Below are 21,401 nucleotides of genomic sequence, written 5' to 3'. Positions count from 1 at the left end.
TTGACTCCATCCTCAACCCGAAAAGGCCCCACAAGCTCATCTTTGATGATACCAGCCCAAACCAGTACTCCACCTCCACCTTGCTGGCGTCTGAGTCGGACTGGAGCTCTCTGCCCTTTACCAATCCAGCCACGGGCCCATCCATCTGGCCCATCAAGACTCACTCTCATTTCATCAGTCCATAAAACCTTAGAAAAATCAGTCTTGAGATATTTCTTGGCCCAGTCTTGACGTTTCAGCTTGTGTGTCTTGTTCAGTGGTGGTCGTCTTTCAGCTTTTCTTACCTTGGCCATGTCTCTGAGTATTGCACACCTTGTGCTTTTGGGCACTCCAGTGATGTTGCAGCTCTGAAATATGGCCAAACTGGTGGCAAGTGGCATCTTGGCAGCTGCACACTTGACTTTTCTCAGTTCATGGGCAGTTATTTTGCGCCTTGGTTTTTCCACACTCTTCTTGCGACCCTGTTGACTATTTTGAATGAAACGCTTGATTGTTCGATGATCACGCTTCAGAAGCTTTGCAATTTTAAGAGTGCTGCATCCCTCTGCAAGATATCTCACTATTTTTTACTTTTCTGAGCCTGTCAAGTCCTTCTTTTGACCCATTTTGCCAAAGGAAAGGAAGTTGCCTAATAATTATGCACACCTGATATAGGGTGTTGATGTCATTAGACCACACCCCTTCTCATTACAGAGATGCACATCACCTAATATGCTTAATTGGTAGTAGGCTTTCGAGCCTATACAGCTTGGAGTAAGACAACATGCATAAAGAGGATGATGTGGTCAAAATACTCATTTACCTAATAATTCTGCACTCCCTGTACTGTTTCATGAGCAGACCTAAATCAGGAGAAGCATGGTCGCTACATTTTAGGTCCTGTTACACCTTTTATTACGTAAAAGTCCCTGCATCAACAAACTTACCTTTTATATTACAACAAGCCTGCTCTAATAAATTACACTTATCTAAATATTCTGTTTGTTTTTACTCTCGTTCCCAGTTTTGTCCCAATAGTCCTCTTTTTCTGTCTCCCCCTCCTCCCATACACAGCGGCCCTGGGGTGGTGTTTGCACCCTGCCATTCACCGTACTACTCGCTCAGGAAGTGAGGGCTCATTCAGACAGGAGTCCCACTTGTGTGCGCTGCTATGGAATTTGAGGAGCTTGGTAGACGTGAAGAGTGTGGGGTGTCTGGCTGCATCCCATCAGACAAGTGTCCCACACAGCTGGATGTGCCCCATGTTATCACCAATGTTCTAAAATAAGTTGCCTTAAACAGCTGCTTGTTGCTGCCACTCCCAGTTTGCTGTCAGTCAGCCTATACCGACGGGTAACTGCTGCCATCTCCTCCGCCTACAATGGCACGTCATGCAGCTTCGCCCTTCATTGCTACCAGTTGCGTAGTTCAATTCAGCTGTTTTAAGGAGGTTGGGCCTCTAGCGCATGCGCAGTGAGCGCCACAAACCTCCAGCAGCTGATTCACGTCACCGGAAGTGACGTGGTATACATATTCCTATACAGTAGACAACTTATTTTAGAACACCTGCCATAGGTGAGGGCGGAGCCACAAAAGGGTGGAGCCAAGAAAGAGGCAGAGTCACTCAGATTTCGCATAGATTAGAAATACACATTCATGCACACAGAGTTTACCATCACTTTAAACTTTGATATACACTATAAAATTGTGACTAGCTTAGACAATATGACAGAATTTATTGGTAGTTAAAGTAACGAGTGTATAGGAAAGAATCATGTACACAGATTAAGTTATATAGTTGAAAACAAAAAAAATTCCCTACCTAAAGCTGTGGTAAACTAGTCTGATTTACCTTCTAGTCACTGGTGTCCAAACCAAAAGAAAATGAAACCAGCGGGAAGCTCAGATGTGCCTTAAAGGGGCATAATACTTATATGCTAAATCACTTGAAAGTGATGCAGTATAACTGTAAAAAGCTGACAGGAAAATATCACCTGAGCATCTCTATTGAAAAAAGGAATATATTTTACCTCACAACCTCCTCAGCTCAGCAGAGTAAATTCTGTGTAAAAAGTTATACTTCAGCTGCTGTCCAGCTGCAGGTAAAAAAAAAAAATTAAAAAAATGAAGCAATGAACTGCAGCCAATCAGCATCAGCAGTGCTGAGGTCATGAACTCCTTTACTGTGATCTCATGAGATTTGACTTAACTCTCATGAGATTTCATAGTAAACTTCCTTAAACTGAATAGGGAAATTACAGGAGAGTGCACAAGGCTCACTCCTTTGCCTGTCCCAGGACAGACATACCGATTTAAAGTCCTTTGTAATGGGGTTTGAATACTTAGGACATTTTGAGGTCAAATATCTTTCTTTTTTACATAGAGATGTTCAAGTGATATTTTCTAGTCAGCTTTGCTGCAGCACTCTCAAGCATTTCAACATTTGGGTATCATGGCCCTTTAATCTGTTCTTTCTGAATGTTGGGCGAAGCCCATTGTCTGTTAAAGATCTTGTTGGGGACTGACATGATGAAAACCGGCTTTTCATTGCTGGTATTTTACTAATGCCGGCACCGGCTCCTAATCGCCAATTACCGGCTGCGACGGTAAAATACCAGCTGGGTGGCAACCCTAATAACACGTCACTATCTAGAATCTAGGTGTGGCGGATGCCAAGAGAACGCTATTTACCAGAATGCAATGGGGCCTATTTATCAAATGTCTTGCGGACCTGATCCGACAGTGCGGATCAGGTCCACAAGACATCGATGAATGCGGAGAGCAATACACTCTCCGTATTCAGCATTGCACCAGCAGCTCACAAGAGCTGCTGGTGCAACGCCGCCCCCTGCAGACTCACGGCCAATGGGCACCAGCAGGGGTGTCAATCAACCCGATCGTACTCGTTCGGAGCTTGATAGATAGGCCCCATAGTGTCTACTTAAAGGTTTGGGGGATGGATAATGGTCCAGGGCTGTTTTTCAGTGTTTGGACTAGGCCCCTTAGTTCCAGTGAAGAGTCATCATAGTGCTACAGGATACAAATACATTTTAGACAATTGAGTGCTTCAAATTTTGTGGCACCGGTTTGGAGACAGCCCTTTCCTGTTCCAGCATGACTAAGCCATTTCGTGTGGAGTAAACTTGAGTTACTTGCACAGAGCCCTGACCTCAACCCCACTGAACACCTTTGGGATGAATATGAAAGCCGATTGTAAGGCAGACCTTCTTGTCCAGCAACATCAGTGACTGTCTCTACAAATGTTCTTTAGGCTGAATAGGCACAAATTTCCAGACACACTTCAAGAGTTCAGTAAATAGCTTATCAGTGATATACGGTGTGTAAAGCCAGAGGTGTAAAAATGAATTATTGCGGAACAAATGTTTATGGCATGGAATAATGTGAAATGTAATTTACCTCTAAAGGGAATATAAAGTTTGCGGAATGAGTGCCCGTTTTTTAAAAATCCTATTAAAAACAGGGGCACTTTTATTCATCAAACTTTCCATTTCCCTGGTTTTGTTAAAATACTTACCTTTTATTCTTGAAAGCCGCTCCAGCGCTTCTTCAGCCCGTTGCAAGCCTATTTATACGTCAGCAATGACGATTTCGGCATTCTCCAATCACGGCTTCCCCCCGGGGGAATCATTGCCTAAAGCAACGCCGTGATTGGAGGAATTGGAGGCCAGGATCGTCATTTCTCACGTAGGAAGAGGCTTGCAACGGGCGGGGGAAACGCTGGAGCGGCTTTCACGAAGAAAAGGTAAGTATTTTAACAAATCCAGTGAAATGTAAAGTTTGATGAATGAAAGTGCCCCTGTTTTTAATAGGATTATAAAAACCATGCACTGGTTCATCAAAATTTACATTCACTTTAAAAAAATGTCATAACACTGTACCAAAATTTAAATTTGCAAATGTTCCCAGGGCACGCTGCTGGAAACTATTACACAGAGAAGACATCTTGAAGCTAAACAATATTCAATTTTTTTAGTCTATTTCAATTATTTCACTAGAAATTCAACTGATTAATACTAATTACATAAAAAGACGTTTGCTGCTTAAATTGAAAGTGACAGGCTCTAAGAATACATCAGACATATTTTCAGATCCACCATGTGTGTGATATGCTGTAAATCCCAGACACCAACGCAAGCCTTAGTCAACATCCACTCACTTAAAATACAGTATCTTTAATATTAGATGCATTGGTAGATTATCTCACATACATATATATATATATATATATATATATATATATATATATATATATATATATATATATATATATATATATATATATATATATATATATATAAACACATTAAACATCATGATCTGTCCCAAATTTAAAACACATTTTACTAAGTTATAATAATAATCATGACAGAGATCACAACAGGTGTAGAAATACATGTATAACTTAAAGTTCTCTTCAGACATAGCAAGTTGATGTGCAACATTATATTCTACACATTATAATTATGACACATGCATATCAGATGTGCGCAGACAAAAATTGTTTGAAATTAGCCTACTAACAAAATCCATTCTCCAACGGAAAATCTCAGTGCAGCAGAGTAGAAGACCAAATAACAGCTTAAACAACGTAGTATCTAATGCTACTGCTACAAGCCAGTAGCACAAAAACACTGTTTTTGTTTTATTTTTTTCCCAGTGGGGTCAGGATTAGCCAAGAACAAAAGTGAAGCTGAGATACTTATTGGCTGACACAGGAGTCAACTGACAAGGACATTGCTGGATCAATATTGAACAGAATAAATGTGAAGCTTTTCTTGCCTACAGAAAAGCCTTTTTATATTGAATGAATTTTTTAACACTTTTTTTTGTTGCAAAATGATGTTGCTTGACCCATTAAAGGGACATTTATGGTATGTGTGAGGGATGTAAAAACCTTAGAAATGTGTTAATTTTAGCATCCGTCCAAAAACAAGATGCACATGTCTAATAGATATACAGTAAAGAGTTCATTACGCATAAAGCACAGGTTTCACTTGGCATAAAAAGTACATATACAGTACAGTATAAAAACGGCACATATCCAGAGATCACTACAGGTAAAATAAGTGCATGTACAGTGTTTAGCTCACTAGGAGTAAATACAGAGCAGAATTCATACATTTATTGTGCAGGGTAGAGTAAAGGTTAAAAAAGTGTATGTGCAGCACATAGTTTACTACAGGTACACCAGTTGCATTTGTAGCACATAGCTCACTACAGGTATGTGTATACCACAGAGTTTACTACCTATTCGGCAGGTACATCTACAGCACAATACTTGCAAATGACATGACAAGGCTCACTATATGTATGGCAATTATATTTATGTAACCAGAGTGTATACAAAGTATGTATAATGGTATAGCACCTGGATGTAAACTATTAGGTAGGGCAACCATAGGTAGAGCAAACAAGTCACAGATATTATAGGACAGGCCAGTGTAATTACCACTACAGGTCATATTGTGTACAACAAATACACATACAGCACAATGTTTACTATGGGTACTGTTAGTACATAAAGCACAGAAGTACATGAACTACAAGTCATGTTAAAAATAAAACACACACACACAACCCTACACAAAGTATATGGTAGTAGCAGAGGGCAGGAGCCACTAATTGTAGACACAAGGTTTACTGTAAACATACACTGAAATAGCAGTAGGCAGACACACCAGAAAGGATCACTACAAGAATGCACATGACAGAGAGCACTGCCTACAGGCACACCAGAAGGGTCACTATATGAAGGCACCTTACAATGCTCACTGGCAGCAGGTACAACACAGGGATTAATGCAGGTAGATACAACAGAGGGGGTTACAAAAGTAAGGCACAAACAATACAGTGATTACAAATGGCAAGTACACCATTGCCTTCATAAGCTAACTACTGACTGGCTGCACTGCAGCCAGGGAGCCTCATTATACAGACATCTACAGGCAAGAACATCATAGGGATCAAACACCGACAGACCACAAAACTTAGTACAGGCAGCAGCATCACAGGAATTACAGCAGCCACACTCAGTGACGGCAGCTGGCACTAGGCAGAGACATCAGGCTCCTTACTTGTAAGCACATAAGGGACCTCACTGCAGGTCACAGATCACACCGAGAAGCACTGAGCTAACTACTACAGTATTAGGACACACTACATGTTTCATGATACTTACAGTTAGGGGTTATCGAGACTCCTCCTGTCTCTAACCGGAGACAGTTATTTCACAAACCACTTCCATGTGAGACACCGCCCTGAGCTGGAATGAGAGTCCGGGACAGGAGGCGGTAGTAACTGTCTGTGTGGTATCGATCCCTTCGTGATATGGGTTTCACGCTCCGCGACAACGTATGATCCAATTCACACTTCTGTATAGTGTGATACCCACGTATGTGTAAACAGATAACAGTGGTCTGGTTCACGTTGAATTTCTCCTGTGAGCTGTAGTAAAGTGATTAATGTACACCGTGATCCACAGGTGTTCCGCTGGTAATCGGACCCACAGCACTCGGACTTCTCTAGTGCCTCTGTGCTGTGAAATCTCCAGATGTTTAATCACCAGGTTCTTCCCTTAAATGAGAAATGGGCCCAAAAGAGCATTTTCTTTACTTTTCTACCTGCCCTAACACGTTGGCTAATTTCCTGAGTGGTTTCTTAGCTGTCTCTGTTTTCACTGAGTGTGGGAGAATTGTAAGAACTGTATGTGCCCTGTCCCATGCTTCCTCCTCCCCTCTGGGTGGGAAAATGAAACTGTCATACTGACACAAGCAGGTCTCTTGCTCCTGTTGCACTATATTTCCACGTCCCCTCCCCTTTGATTGTGCTTCCCTTTTCCTACTTGCTCTTTCCTTATTTCCAATGTTTTTTTTTTCTGTCTCCATCTACCTTGCATGAATTTCTAGTTCTCTGCCCTTTATTTCTGCACTATTATTCCACTTGTAATCCATTATCAGTGCAAGTTTTACATTTCTTCTGCTCCCTGGTTTATTGAACCTCTTGGGTATATTACTTTAAACCTCTAGCATACTTGCTAATCATCACCATCCCAGAAATACATATTCTCAGGTGCATCTATACAGTAAAACTTCCTAGTTACCTGTTGTCTGTTATAAACAATTACCCCTTTTCTGCCATAATTAACAACACCATAAAGATATGTAGGCATATTACAAAGGTTCACTTTAGTATTTACAAGTGCAAGCAACATATTTCATTAAATATAATATAACCCTGGAAAATTGACTGGTGAGTTGCAAATTTTATTCCAGTGGGAACTATTGTTTCCAGCTTTCTAGGAAAACATAACAGTCCTTCTAATTAGCATAACCAACAATAATTATACAGCATAACCTAGAAACCAAAGCTTATAGGACTGTACATTGATAATTAGTTTTCAAATAGGGTTTTCATGTTTCACCATGAAATGCCTATATTTCCATATTTACCCTATACTGCTCTAGATTACAAATTGAGTGTAATCATAACCGACAAACCGTGAGATAGGCGATCGCAAGGTTGCAATATTTTTAATGCTAGAACCAGTATTAGAAGTCGCACGTGAAAAAAAATTGCTGAAAAAACAACAACCAGGAAAATGTAATAGACCTAATATATCAAAACGTATGTAGTATTGCAAATACATAATTGGATAATTTTCTATTTAAAGGGATATGAAACCCCCAAATTTTCTTTTGTGATTGAGACACAGCATACAATTTTTAAAACATTTCCAATTTACATCCGCTATGAAATTTGCTTCATTCTCATGATATTCTTTGTTGAAGAGAGGTAAGTCTCTGGAGTCCTACATCGTAGGAAACAGTGCTGCCATCTAGTGCTCTTGCAAATGAATAACATTCTTGCAAAACTGCTGCCGTATAGTTCTACAGACACGTGCACACTCCTGAGCTTAGAGCCCTGCTTTTCATCAGAAGATACTAAGAGAACATATAAAATTTGATAATAGAAGTAAATTAGAAAGTTGTTTAAAACTGCATGTTCTATCTCAATCATAAAAGAAAAATGTTGGGTTTTATGTCCCTTTAAGATACTTGGTGCAAGCACATTCACTCCGAGGGGCCGATTTAACAACCTTTGTCTGGAGCTTGATGCCCCTTGTTTACAGAAGTTATGAAGCAGTGGTCTAAAGACCGCTGCTCCATAACTTGTCTGCCTGCTCTGAGGCCGCAGGCAGAAATCAACCCGATCGAATACGATCGGGTTGATTGACACCCCCTGCTAGCGGCCGATTGGCCGCAAATCGGCAGGGGGCGGCATTGCACCAGCAGTTCACAAGAACTGCTGGTGCAATGATAAATGCAGACAGCGTTTGCTGTCGGCATTTATCGATGTGCGGCTGACATGATACGCTACACTGTATCATGTCCGCTCGCACATTAATAAATATACCCCCATGTCTGTTACTGGTACATCTGATAATAAACTGAATGTACCAACTGCCGTTATGCAATCTCACTCTACCAACAGCATTTATGCAATCTCACTGGTAGAGAGATAACTTCAGTAGGCAGAGTCAGGAAGACCATGGGTGGAGCTAGTGTAGACTGTGGAGTGAGAGGGACAGCATGAAGCGAGCACTTAAACCCTGAATCTTTATCAAAATGTGACAGTTGTGAGCTCTGCCACTTTCATTTTAACCTAAAGTAATTACCCACACCAGAAAAAGCAGCAACCATAGAGGTGCTTGTGCATTTTTCTTTAAATCTCTTTCCTCCTAAGCCTCCCAAGCACAGAAAATGTTCCAAATCAACTGAGAAAGAAAGCTGACCTCTTACTGCAATTTTCATATTGTGCTTACCTCAACCTTAAAGGAACAGTGTTTTGTCAAATGTTCTCCCCTTTAATGCGTTCCCAATTATCTATTTCACCTGCTGTGATGTATTAAATTATTTTCAAGTAGATTATTTACTTTTATTTTGGCATTTAAAAAAAAAATTGTCTGCAGTTACCTCACCAATACTGAAAATGTAATTACTTAAGTATTGGCTCTAAAAACACTATGGTCTAGATTTAGAGTTTTATCGGTAAAGACCCGCGGTGCTAACGCTGCTTTTTTTCCAGCGCACCCTTAAGACAACGCTGGTATTTAGAGTTGTCTGAATGGCTGCGTTAGCCTCAGAAAAGGGAGCGTTGATGGGGAAACACTATCTAAGTCTACACCTAACACCCTACATGAACCCTGAGTCTAAACACCCCTAACCTTACACTTATTAACCCCTAATCTGCCGCCCCCGCTATCGCTGACACCTACATTATACTATTAACCCCTAATCTGCCGCTCTGGACACCGCCGCAACCTACATTATCCCTATGAACCCCTAATCTGCTGCCCCTAACATTGCCGACACCTATATTATATTTATTACCCCCTAATTTGCACCCCCCAACGTCAACGCCACCTACCTACACTTATTAACCCCTAATCTGCCGACCGGACCTCGCCGCCACTATAATAAATGTATTAACCCCTAAACTGCCGCACTCCCGCCTCGCAAACACTATAATAAATTGTATTAACCCCTAATCTGCCCTCCCTAACATCACCGCCACCTACCTACAATTATTAATCCCTAATCTCCTGCCCGCAACGTCGCCGCTACTATAATAAAGTTATTAACCCCTAAACCTAAGTCTAACCCTAACCCTAACACTCCCCTAAGTTAAATATAATTTAAATTAATCTAAATAAATTTACTATAATTAAATAAATTATTCCTATTTAAAACTAAATACTTACCTATAAAATAAACCCTAATATAGCTACAATATAACTAATAGTTACATTGTAGCTATTTTAGGATTTATATTTATTTTACAGGCAACTTTGTATTTATTTTAACTTGGTACAATAACTATTAAATAGTTAATAACTATTTAATAGCTACCTAGTTAAAATAATTATAAAATTCCCTGTAAAATAAATCCTAACCTAAGTTACAAATACACCTAACACTACACTATCAATAAATTAATTAAATAAATTACCTACAATTAGCTTTACTAAAATACAATTAAATAAACTAATCTATAATACAAAAAAAAACCCCCACTAAATTACAGAAAATAAAAAAAAAATTACAAGAAGTTTAATCTAATTACACCTAATCTAAGCCCCCTAATAAAATAAAAAAGCCCCCCAAAATAATAAAATGCCCTACCCTATTCTAAATTACAAAGTAATCAGCTCTTTTACCAGCCCTTAAAGGGGCTTTTTGCGGGGCATTGCCCCAAAGTAATCAGCTCTTTTACCTGTAAAAAAAATACAACCCCCAACATTAAAACCCACCACCCACATACCCCTACTCTAACCCACCCAAACCCCCTTAAATAAACCTAACACTAACCCCCTGAAGATCTCCCTACCTTGAGTCGTCTTCACCCAGCCGAGCCGAATTCTTCATCCAAGCGGAGCAAGAAGATGTCCTCCATCCGGTAGAAGTCTTCACCCAAGCAGGGCAAGAAGAGGTCCTCCATCCGGTAGAAGTATTCATCCAAGCGGCATCTTCTATCTTCATCCATCCGGAGCGGAGCAGAGCCATCTTCCATCCAGCCGATGCGGAGCCATCCTCTTCAACCGACGGACTAACGACGAATGACGGTTCCTTTAAGGGACGTAATCCAAGATGGCGTCCCTCGAATTCCGATTGGCTGATAGGTAGGAAAATTTTGATTGGCTGATGGAATCAGCCAATCAGAATCAAGTTCAATCCCATTGGCTGATTCAATCAGCCAATCAGATTGAGCTCGCATTCTATTGGCTGTTCCGATCAGCCAATAGAATGCGAGCTCAATCTGATTGGCTGATTCCATCAGCCAATCAGAATTTTCCTACCTTAATTCCGATTGGCTGATAGAATCCTATCAGCCAATCGGAATTCAAGGGACGCCATCTTGGATGATTAGGGGTTAATAATTGAAGTTAGGTGTCGGCGATGTTAGGGAGGGCAGATTAGGGGTTAATACTATTTATTATAGGGTTATTGAGGCGGGAGTGAGGCAGATTAGGGGTTAATAACTTTATTATAGTAGCGGTGAGATCCGCTCGGCAGATTAGGGGTTAATAAGTGTAGGTAGCTGGCGGCGACGTTGTGGGGGGGCAGATTAGGGGTTAATAAATATAGGGGTCGGCGGTGTTATGGGCAGCAGATTAGGGGTACATAAGGATAACGTAGGTGGCGGTCGGCAGATTAGGGGTTAAAAAAATTTAATCGAGTGGCGGCGATGTGGGGGGACCTCGGTTTAGGGGTACATAGGTAGTTTATGGGTGTTAGTGTACTTTAGAGCACAGTAGTTAAGAGCTTTATGAACCGGCGTTAGCCCAGAAAGCTCTTAACTACTGACTTTTTTCTGCGGCTGGAGTTTTGTCATTAGAATTCTAACGCTCACTTCAGCCACGACTCTAAATACCGGAGTTAGAAAGATCCCATTGAAAAGATAGGATACGCAATTGACGTAAGGGGATCTGCGGTATGGAAAAGTCGCGGCTGAAAAGTGAGCGTTAGACCCTTTTTTGACTGACTCCAAATACCGGCGGTAGCCTAAAACCAGCGTTAGGAGCCTCTAACGCTGGTTTTCACGGCTACCGCCAAACTCCAAATCTAGGCCTTAGTAAGCTAGTGATCTAAATAGTTTAAGAAATGGGGGGGGGTGCAGAACTAAGTCACACACTTTTATTAATTATTTGATTTACACTTTTTCTTCCATTAGGGAGATGACTTCATCTAAAGACTGAAAGTGAAGAATTCAAGACTGAAAGTGAAGAATTCCAGACTGAAAGTGAAGAATCCCAATGTGATCATGTCTGTGGCATTGTCTTTCAAATGTGCTGACCTTGAAAACCATACAAAGACACGTTCACATGGTAAGTGGCAACAATTTTATGGAACAAGACTGTGGATGCATCCTATTGGAGACACTTAGATTTAATTTTATATTTGTTTTTTAGATGGTATTTCACAATCCTCTAATTTGAAAATGATGAATAAGACACCTAATGAAGATAAACTGATATTTTGAAGATAGTTGCCTTTCAAAGACCATACATCCAGGTTAGTTTGCACAATGCATGCTATTTAATAATCATAGGAGAAAGAATGTTCAAAGCATTAGGAATATATACATGTCCTATATTACAATATGTTTAATTTAGATACATTACCCCTACTTTAGAGAGGACTCAGATTCTGACCAATCAGACAAAGGGATACGTTTTATAGTTGATATTTAGGTATATTATTTGAAGGGACATGAAATATTACATTCAATTATGTTTCTCATACAATCCAATATACAAAATGTTTTTAAAAATTGATATGCATTATTTTGTCTAATTTTAAATGCTAATGTGTAATTCAACTATTGATTAGTAGTGATGTCGCAAACATAAAAATTTGGGTTCGCGAACAGCGAACGCGAACTTCCGCAAAAGTTCGCGAACCGGGCGAACCGCCATTGACTTCAATGGGCAGGCGAATTTTAAAACCCACAGGGACTCTTTCTGGCCACAATAGTGATGGGAAAGTTGTTTCAAGGGGACTAACACCTGGACTGTGGCGTGCCGGAGGGGGATCCATGGCAAAACTCCCATGGAAAATTACATAGTTGATGCAGAGTCTGGTTTTAATCCATAAAGGGCATAAATCACCTAACATTCCTAAATTGTTTGGAATAACGTGCTTTAAAACATCCGGTATGATGTTGTATCGATCAGGTAGTGTAAGGGTAACCCCCGCTTCACAGTGACAGACCAATCTCCCGCAGCGGGTACAACATCATCATCATCACACCATACGTCCATGTGTAATGCTGCCTGACTGAGACATATACCTGTTATCTACATCCTCTGGCAATAATGGTTGCGTATAAACGAGAAAAGAGACAGATGCGCCACATGGCCCAATATTGTTTGATCCAGACAGATATATGATCAGGTTGTGCTATATTAGACTCACAATCTTGGGAGCACTCCAATTAGTGCAATGGGAGCAGTCTGGGATCTATGACAGTCACCCAGCAGACCGACCTCTTGGAATTGAGATGGATATTCTGTGATAAAAATACAAGAAGACACAAAGGTGCCTAAATGGCCTAGTACAGTCTTAAACCCAGGAGCAGTGGTGTGTATAATAAGAAATATACTCACATTTGGTAATGCATCCCCATTGATGCTATTCAGACAAGAAGGGATCAATACAGTCACCCAATAGACTATGACAAGGCTTCCACAGGAGGCAATCAGCAAAAGTCCAGTGGACCAAAGATAGATCCAAATAATACACAATAGCAAGTAGTTTTTGGTAAAAAAGTTATAAACTTTACTAACAAGGATTAAAATCAAGCGACGCGTTTCTCAGCAACAAGCTGTTTCATCAGGCTTATAAAATATGATTTAAACACTTGCTATATATAACCCACATTTGTATCAACATGATTAGCAACACCTGTGAGAGGAATGGCTGAAGGCAACTCCCTCAAGGTTGAGCCTATCAGCATTCAATATATTAAAATGACAGACATAGTTCAAAACAAACTTGAATGTTAGTACAAACTCACAACTATATACTTATATAGACAACACATAAATTTAGCACCACTAATGTCACATTATTATTAATGGGGATTTGAGTTATATCACACAACTCAATTAAGAGTTGCTATAAATTGTAAGATGAATAGATATCTTTAAGCTTTACTAGTAGCACTTGTTATAGGATACAACTACACACACGGCATATCTTTATAACATCAATTCACTATATATTCCTTTACTTAGTTGTACTGGTTCTTTCACGTCTGAGTCTTATTTTAGCCTTATTGACCCAACGTGATTTTAGACATTAGGTAGACATTAGGTAGAAAACGCAACAAATTCTGTAGTTATATTGCCACGGAATCCATACTGACACTTCTTTTTCTTTTATTATTTAGTCATTACAACCACGCTGATAGGTTGTGTTAATTTGTTATTATTTTATCCCTGTCACAAGCCATATGTTGATAATCATATTACACTCCAGAGACTAGTATATATTTAGAACCTATCTACTAGCCGATGGACATACCCCCTGTGACGTATTTATCTGTGATTGACTGATTTGTTAGGTCTACACACAGCCGATTCTGACCAATCAAACACACGGTTTGAGTCCCGTTATTCCAAAGATACAGCACTCTACATCGGTACAATATAGTACCTTACTTAAAATTATTACGAGTAAGATTAGATCTATTAGAGAGTCTCTAGTGCAGTTGGGCTACATAGATACATGATATCGGAATATTAATGCCTCCTAGCACGATAGATTGGGGATACATATGTTTTGGGCATTGCACAACACAGTGATTGATGTATGACATCACACGCATGCGCAATGACTATTAGGGAACGCCAGTTTGTATGAAAACACGCCATGACTCAGACTGCTCAGACACCGATATATAGACTAAAATCAAGTAAGTATAGGAAAGCTGATTGGTTTTGAAAGACTTATAGTCCTTAGGTATATTCCATCAATAGGGAGATCTGGTCTAAACACTTTAAAGTACATGGCACAACTGATAAAAATAACTGTCACACTGATTGGCGGTATTAAACAGTGTTTGAATTGCCTCTTTATAATGAATATCCATAAGGTAACAATTGTGAAAAACATGTATTTACATTGTGAGTTTGTACTAACATTCAAGTTTGTTTTGAACTATGTCTGTCATTTTAATATATTGAATGCTGATAGGTTCAACCTTGAGGCAGTTGCCTTCAGCCATTCCTCTCACAGGTGTTGCTAATCATGTTGATACAAATGTGGGTTATATATAGCAAGTGTTTAAATCATATTTTATAAGCCTGATGAAACAGCTTGTTGCTGAGAAACGCGTTGCTTTATTTTAATCCTTGTTAGTAAAGTTTATAACTTTTTTCCAAAAACACTTGCTATTGTGTATTATTTGGATCTATCTTTGGTCCACTGGACTTTTGCTGATTGCCTCCTGTGGAAGCCTTGTCATAGTCTGTTGGGTGACTGTATTGATCCCTTCTTGTCTGAATAGCATCAATGGGGATGCATTACCAAATGTGAGTATATTTCTTATTATACACACCACTGCTCCTGGGTTTAAGACTGTACTAGGCCATATAGGCACCTTTGTGTCTTCTTGTATTTTTATCACAGAATATCCATCTCAACTCCAAGAGGCCGGTCTGCTGGGTGACTGTCATAGATCCCAGACTGCTCCCATTGCACTAATTGGAGTGCTCCCAAGATTGTGAGTCTAATATAGCACAACCTGATCGTATATCTGTGTGGATCAAACAATATTGGGCCATGTGGCGCATCTGTCTCTTTTCTTGTTTATAGATTATCCTTATAGGATCCTGGCCGGGTCCTCTACAGATTGCTGCCTCGTATTTCTTCAATCTACCATCTAAAGACTAAAGATTATATTCATTATCACAGTTTTTAATGCTTTTAATATTTGACAAATAGTGTATCAATTGTGACAAGTCTTATTAATCACATTGTTCCTTACTGGATTTTCTACCTTAGATATATACTATACATACCATCATATATATTACATAGTTTATTGAGTGATAATTCTATCATTGTATTCCTATTAAATATATTATATAATCTCTAGGGCGCCCCCTATTCTTATAGACAATAATGGTTGCGCATCACTCATTTCTTCCAACTGATGTGTAAATAACTCCTCTGACAGATCAAGTGAAGCGGCTGTGGTGCTAGTGTTGGTGGTGGCGGCAGGCGGGTGAGTGGTAACTTGAGAGGTGCCCGAAGCTAAGCTGGAGGAGGATGGTGCGTCAAGGTTCTGAGCGGAAGCTGTAGAAGATTGGGTGTCCTGTGTTAGCCAGTCAACTATGTCCTCAGAACTTTTCGAGTTCAGGGTACGTGGCCTCTGAACACTGGGCATTATTCTAGGGCCAAAGGGAATCACAGCACCACGACCACGACGGCCCCTGCGGGGTTACCTACCTCTGCCTGTCATTTTTTTTTCGATTAGTGGCACTATGCGTGCAAACTACTGTGACAACAGATATGAGTGGCACTGTGCACTGGCAGAAGTTGGCAGAGTAGATGCTGTAGGCCTGACACACACGCTTGCAGACAACTAACTGCTATTCAATCTATTACAGTCAAAATTGTATTTTTTTTTTTATGTACACTACTGTTACACCAGATATGAGTTGCACTGGTGTGACACTGTGCCCTGGCAGGCCCTGAAAAATCTGTTACACATCTACAACCACCAAAAAACAACCATACTAAATAGTTTCTAAATTTTGTCCTGAGTTTAGAAATACCCAATGTTAACATGTTCTTTGCTTTTTTTGCAAGTTATAGGGAAATAAATACAAGAAGCACTTTGCTATTTCAAAACCTCTTTTTTTTCAAAATGAGCGCTAGTTACATTGGAACCCTGATATCTGTCAGGAATACCTGAATATCCCTTGAAATGTATATATTTTTTTTAGAAGACATCCCAAAGTATTGATCTAGGCCCATTTTGGTATATTTCATGCCACCATTTCACCGACAAATGCAATCAAATAAAAAAAAATTGTTCACTTTTTCACAAACTTTAGGTTTCTCACAGAAATTATCTACAAACAACATGCAATTATGGCATAAATGGTTGTAAATGCTTCTCTGGGATCCCCTTTGTTCAGAAATAGCAGACATATATGACTTTGGCGTTGCTTTCTGGTAATTAGAAGGCCGCTAAATGCTGCTGCGCATCACACATGTATTATGGCTAGCAGTGAAGGGGTTAATTAGGTAGTTTGTAGGGAGCTTGCAGGTTTAATTTTAGCTTTAGTGTAGAGAATAGCCTCCCACCTGACACATCAGACCCCCTGATCCCTCCCAAACAGCTCCCTTCCCTCCCCCACCCCACAATTGTCCCCGCCATCTTAAGTACTGGCAGAAAGTCTGCCAGTACTAAAATAAAAGGTTTTTTAATTTTTTTAATTTTTTTTAGCATATTTACATATGCTGTGGTGTAGCATCCCCCCTTAGCCCCCAACCTCCCTGATCCCCCCCAAAACAGCTCTCTAACCCTCCCCATCTGCCTTATTGGCGGCCATCTTGGGTACTGGCAGCTGCCTGCCAGTACCCAGTTTGCAAAAAAAAGTAGTTTTTTCTGTTTTTTGTTTTTTTTTTTCTGTAGTGTAGCTCCCCCCCCCCCACAGACCAACCCCCACCACCTGCCTGATCTTTTTTTTAAAATTTTTATTCCTTTTTTTTTACATTTTACACCAACTTTTTCTGTAGTGTAGCGGTTCCCACCTGCTCCCTCCCCGTGCACACGCCCGACCCCGCCCTCCCGTGCACGCGCGCGCGTCCGTGCGCACCCCTGGACATCCCCGCCCACGATCCCGCCCCCCTCCACTGACTGCTATTATTTCACAGTCAAATTTCTTGGTTTTTTTTTTAACCCCTTAAGGACCAAGGCCATTTTTCAATTTCTTTCCCTTAAGGACCAGGGCTATTTTTACATTTCTGCGGTGTTTGTGTTTAGCTTTAATTTTCCTCTTACTCATTTACTGTACCCACACATATTATATACCGTTTTTCTCGCCACTAAATGGACTTTCTAAAGATACCATTATTTTCATCATATCTTATAATTTGTTATTAAAAATATTATAAAATATGAGGAAAAATTGGAAAAAAACACACTTTTTCTAACTTTGACCCCAAAATCTGTTACACATCTACAACCATGCTAAATAGTTTCTAAATTTTGTCCTGAGTTTAGAAATACCCAATGTTAACATGTTCTTTGCTTTTTTTGCAAGTTATAGGGAAATAAATACAAGAAGCACTTTGCTATTTCAAAACCACTTTTTTTCAAAATGAGCGCTAGTTACATTGGAACCCTGATAGCTGTCAGGAATACCTGAATATCCCTTGACATGTATATATATTTTTTTAGAAGACATCCCAAAGTATTGATCTAGGCCCATTTTGGTATATTTCATGCCACCATTTCACCGCCAAATGCGATCAAATAAAAAAAAAATGATCACTTTTTCACAAACTTTAAAGTGATGGTAAACCTAACTATAGTTGAGTTAATATTTTAGAAGTATTACTTAATATAAGCACAGTGATGCTTTTGTTTTTTTTAAATATACTTTTTTTCTTATAAAATTTTCATTTATAAATGCGCTCCGTTACCTGTTCCCTGACTGCCTCCCTGTTAGAATTTCAGAAATCTCTATTTGATTGACAGGTGCATCATCCAATCGGGACTGCACCATACGCCCTATGTAAATCTGGTATTAGCACACTCCCGTGCTTGGAGTTTTCAATGGCATCAGCAGAACTTCAACTGCGCAAGTGCAGTTGCAGCCACAATCTCGCCACTGCTTATAGTAACACACTACATTACCCTGTCACTGCTTGGTGAAAAGTTTAAACGGTGCAGTAATAATTTAATAGCACTTTTATTTGCTGGTACTTAGATAATAAGCACGTTTGGGGGGGCGGCTCATGGGGGGATTCTTTAGTACTGTCTTCTGCGCTGCTGTAAACAGTGACTTTGTGAAAGATACTGACAGGGTAATGTAGTGTTTTACTATAAGCAGCGGCGAGATCGTGGCTGCAACTGAACTTGCGCAATTGAAGTTCTGCTGATGCCATTGAAAACTCCAAGCACGGGAGCGTGCTAATACTAGATTTACATAGGGCGCATGGTGCAGTCCCGATTGGATGATGCACCTGTCAATCAAAAGGAGATTTCTGAAATTCTAACAGGGAGGCAGTCAGGGAACAGGTAATGGAGCGCATTTATAAATGAAAATTTTATAAGAAAAAAAGTATATTTAAAAAAAACAAAAGCATCACTGTGCTTATATTAAGTAATACTTCTAAAATATTAACTCAACTATAGTTAGGTTTACCATCACTTTAAGTTTCTCACAGAAATTATTTACAAACAACTTATGCAATTATGGCATAAATGGTTGTAAATGCTTCTCTGGGATCCCCTTTGTTCAGAAATAGCAGACTTATAGCAGACTTTTTGGTAATTAGAAGGCTGCTAAATGCCACTGCGCACCACACATGTTTTATGCCCAGCAGTGAAGGGGTTAATTAGGGAGCATGTAGGGAGCTTGTAGAGTTAATTTTAGCTTAAGTGTAGTATAGTAGACAACCCAAAGTATTGATCTAGGCCCATTTTGGTATATTTTATGCCACAATTTCACCGCCAAATGCGATCAAATTAAAAAAAAACATAAAATTTTTCACAATTTTAGGTTTCTCACTGAAATCGTTTACAAACAGCTTGTGCAATTATGGCACAAATGGTTGTAAATGCTTCTCTGGGATCCCTTTTGTTCAGAAATAACAGACATATATGACTTTGGCGTTGCTTTCTGGTAATTAGAAGGCCGCTAAATGCTGCTGCGCATCACACGTGTATTATGGCTAGCAGTGAAGGGGTTAATTAGGTAGTTTGTAGGGAGCTTGCAGGGTTAATTTTAGCTTTAGTGTAGAGATCAGCCTCCCACCTGACACATCAGACCCCCTGATCCCTCCCAAACAGCTCCCTTCCCTCCCCCACCCCACAATTGTCCCCGCCATCTTAAGTACTGGCAGAAAGTCTGCCAGTACTAAAATAAAAGGTTTTTACATTTTTTTAATTGTTTTTTAGCATATTTCCATATGCTGTGGTGTAGCAGCCCCCCCTTAGCCCCCAACCTCCCTGATCCCCCCCAAAACAGCTCTCTAACCCTCCCCATCTGCCTTATTGGCGGCCACCTTGGGTACTGGCAGCTGTCTGCTATTATTTCACAGTCAAAAAAGTGTTGTTTTTTTTTAAATGTACACTACTGTTACACCAGATATGAGTGGTGGCACTGGGCAAGTGGGCACAGTATACGCTGTGAGCCTGACACACACGCTGGCAGGCAGGCAACTGCAATTAGATTACACATTGCAAAAAAAAAAAAAGTAGACTGATGTTCTAGCCCTATAAAGAGCTTTTTGGGGTGCTGTCATTACAGCAGAGATCAGATGAGTCCTTCAGGACTGTAGTGGACACTGAATACACTAGCCTAGCTATCAATTTCCCTATTAAATCAGCAGCAGCTACACTGTCCCTCCTCTCACTAAGAATGTAGCTTCCAAATGAATCTAAAATGGATGCTGTGCAGGAGGTGGGAGGGTCTGGGAGGGAGTGTCTGCCGCTGATTGGCTGTAATGTGTCTGCTGACTGTGAGGTAAAGGGTCAAAGTTTACTCAATGATGAAGAATAGGGGGCGGATCAAACATTGCATATGTTCACCCGCCGAACATGCTATGTTCGCTGGGAACTATTCGCCGCGAACTATTCGCGACATCACTATTGATTAGACAATATAATGGGATTAATTTCAAATTATGGATAGATATAGATTTCAAGTATGAACCTGTTTTTAACCCCTTAAGGACCAGCGACGTACCCTGTATGTCGCTGGCCTTTTTTTGGGACTTGTTTGTTTTATAGTGCGGTCTTGCCACCAACGTTAAGACTACTCTATTCCATAAAGCCTGCTGGAGGGAGGGCATTAATAGCGTGTTCTTGCTAGACTTGTGCTATTATGCCCTGAAAAAACCCTTAACGACCAGTGACATACAGGGTACATTGTGGTCATTAAGGGGTTAATATCAAGACAAAAAATACATGTTAGAGCATAGACACGGGATGATTTAACAATTATTAGATTTCATGTTCATTAAATAACCTAAATGACTAATGTTTTTAATATTTTCTTTCTTTCTTTTTCAGAGTTTCATCTGTGATGAATTCCCTATTTTATTTTATTTTTTTGATAAATAAATTTATTTTCATACTTTTTTTTTTAAACATATTCTATAAGAAGAAATATATCCATCTAATATTCTGACATATAAACAAAATATTAGTCCCATGACTGTTAAAGTCATCTATTTTACAAGCACATGCCTGATATCAAATATACTAATTTTGTTTAATGTATTGAATGAAAAATATCAACACAGCTTATTCAGATAATGTTAAAGTCAAGTATCTTACAAAATTTAAGTTGGAGTTAAATACATACATCTATGCTTTTATTGTGTGATTTATAGATGTTAAAATCATAAAATGGTTATGACGAGGACATGTAATATAAATTATACATAACAACTTTGTTCATTTCACTTTTAAGAAATGAAAGTGTTTAACTTACATTAAAGGGACAGTGTAGTTTAATGTTAGATTTACATTCTAATCTCTATAATCTTTCTTAGGTATCCAAAAACATTCTTACACTAAATATAGGTTATTCGGCCTTAATTATTTTTAAGGTAATATGTTAGAAATTATCTTTAAATAAAACTTAAGTTAAT

At 39.5% G+C, this 21,401-nt stretch overlaps 1 protein-coding gene and 1 long non-coding RNA gene across 2 annotated transcripts in view; one reads left to right on the top strand and one right to left on the bottom strand.

Moving 5' to 3' along the window:
• CPNE2 (copine 2) overlaps positions 1–6,727 on the bottom strand; it is a gene marked incomplete in the record, with an annotated part of 400,103 nt that extends 393,376 nt beyond the window's left edge. Inside the window, 1 exon segment of the mRNA XM_053700230.1 lies at positions 6,179–6,727.
• Positions 6,728–11,751: 5,024 nt separating this feature from the next.
• On the top strand, positions 11,752–15,832 carry LOC128642051 (uncharacterized). Its single transcript, XR_008399617.1, has 3 exons — positions 11,752–11,884; positions 11,969–12,071; positions 15,742–15,832. It is a non-coding gene; the product is annotated as an uncharacterized LOC128642051 (long non-coding RNA).
• Positions 15,833–21,401: the final 5,569 nt, after the last annotated feature.

This window comes from Bombina bombina, chromosome 1 (assembly GCF_027579735.1).
Source record: "Bombina bombina isolate aBomBom1 chromosome 1, aBomBom1.pri, whole genome shotgun sequence".
Classification (NCBI taxonomy): Eukaryota; Metazoa; Chordata; class Amphibia; order Anura; family Bombinatoridae; genus Bombina; species Bombina bombina.
The sequence above is the reverse complement of the archived record's forward strand: the minus strand, read 5'-3'. Positions and strand labels throughout refer to the sequence as shown.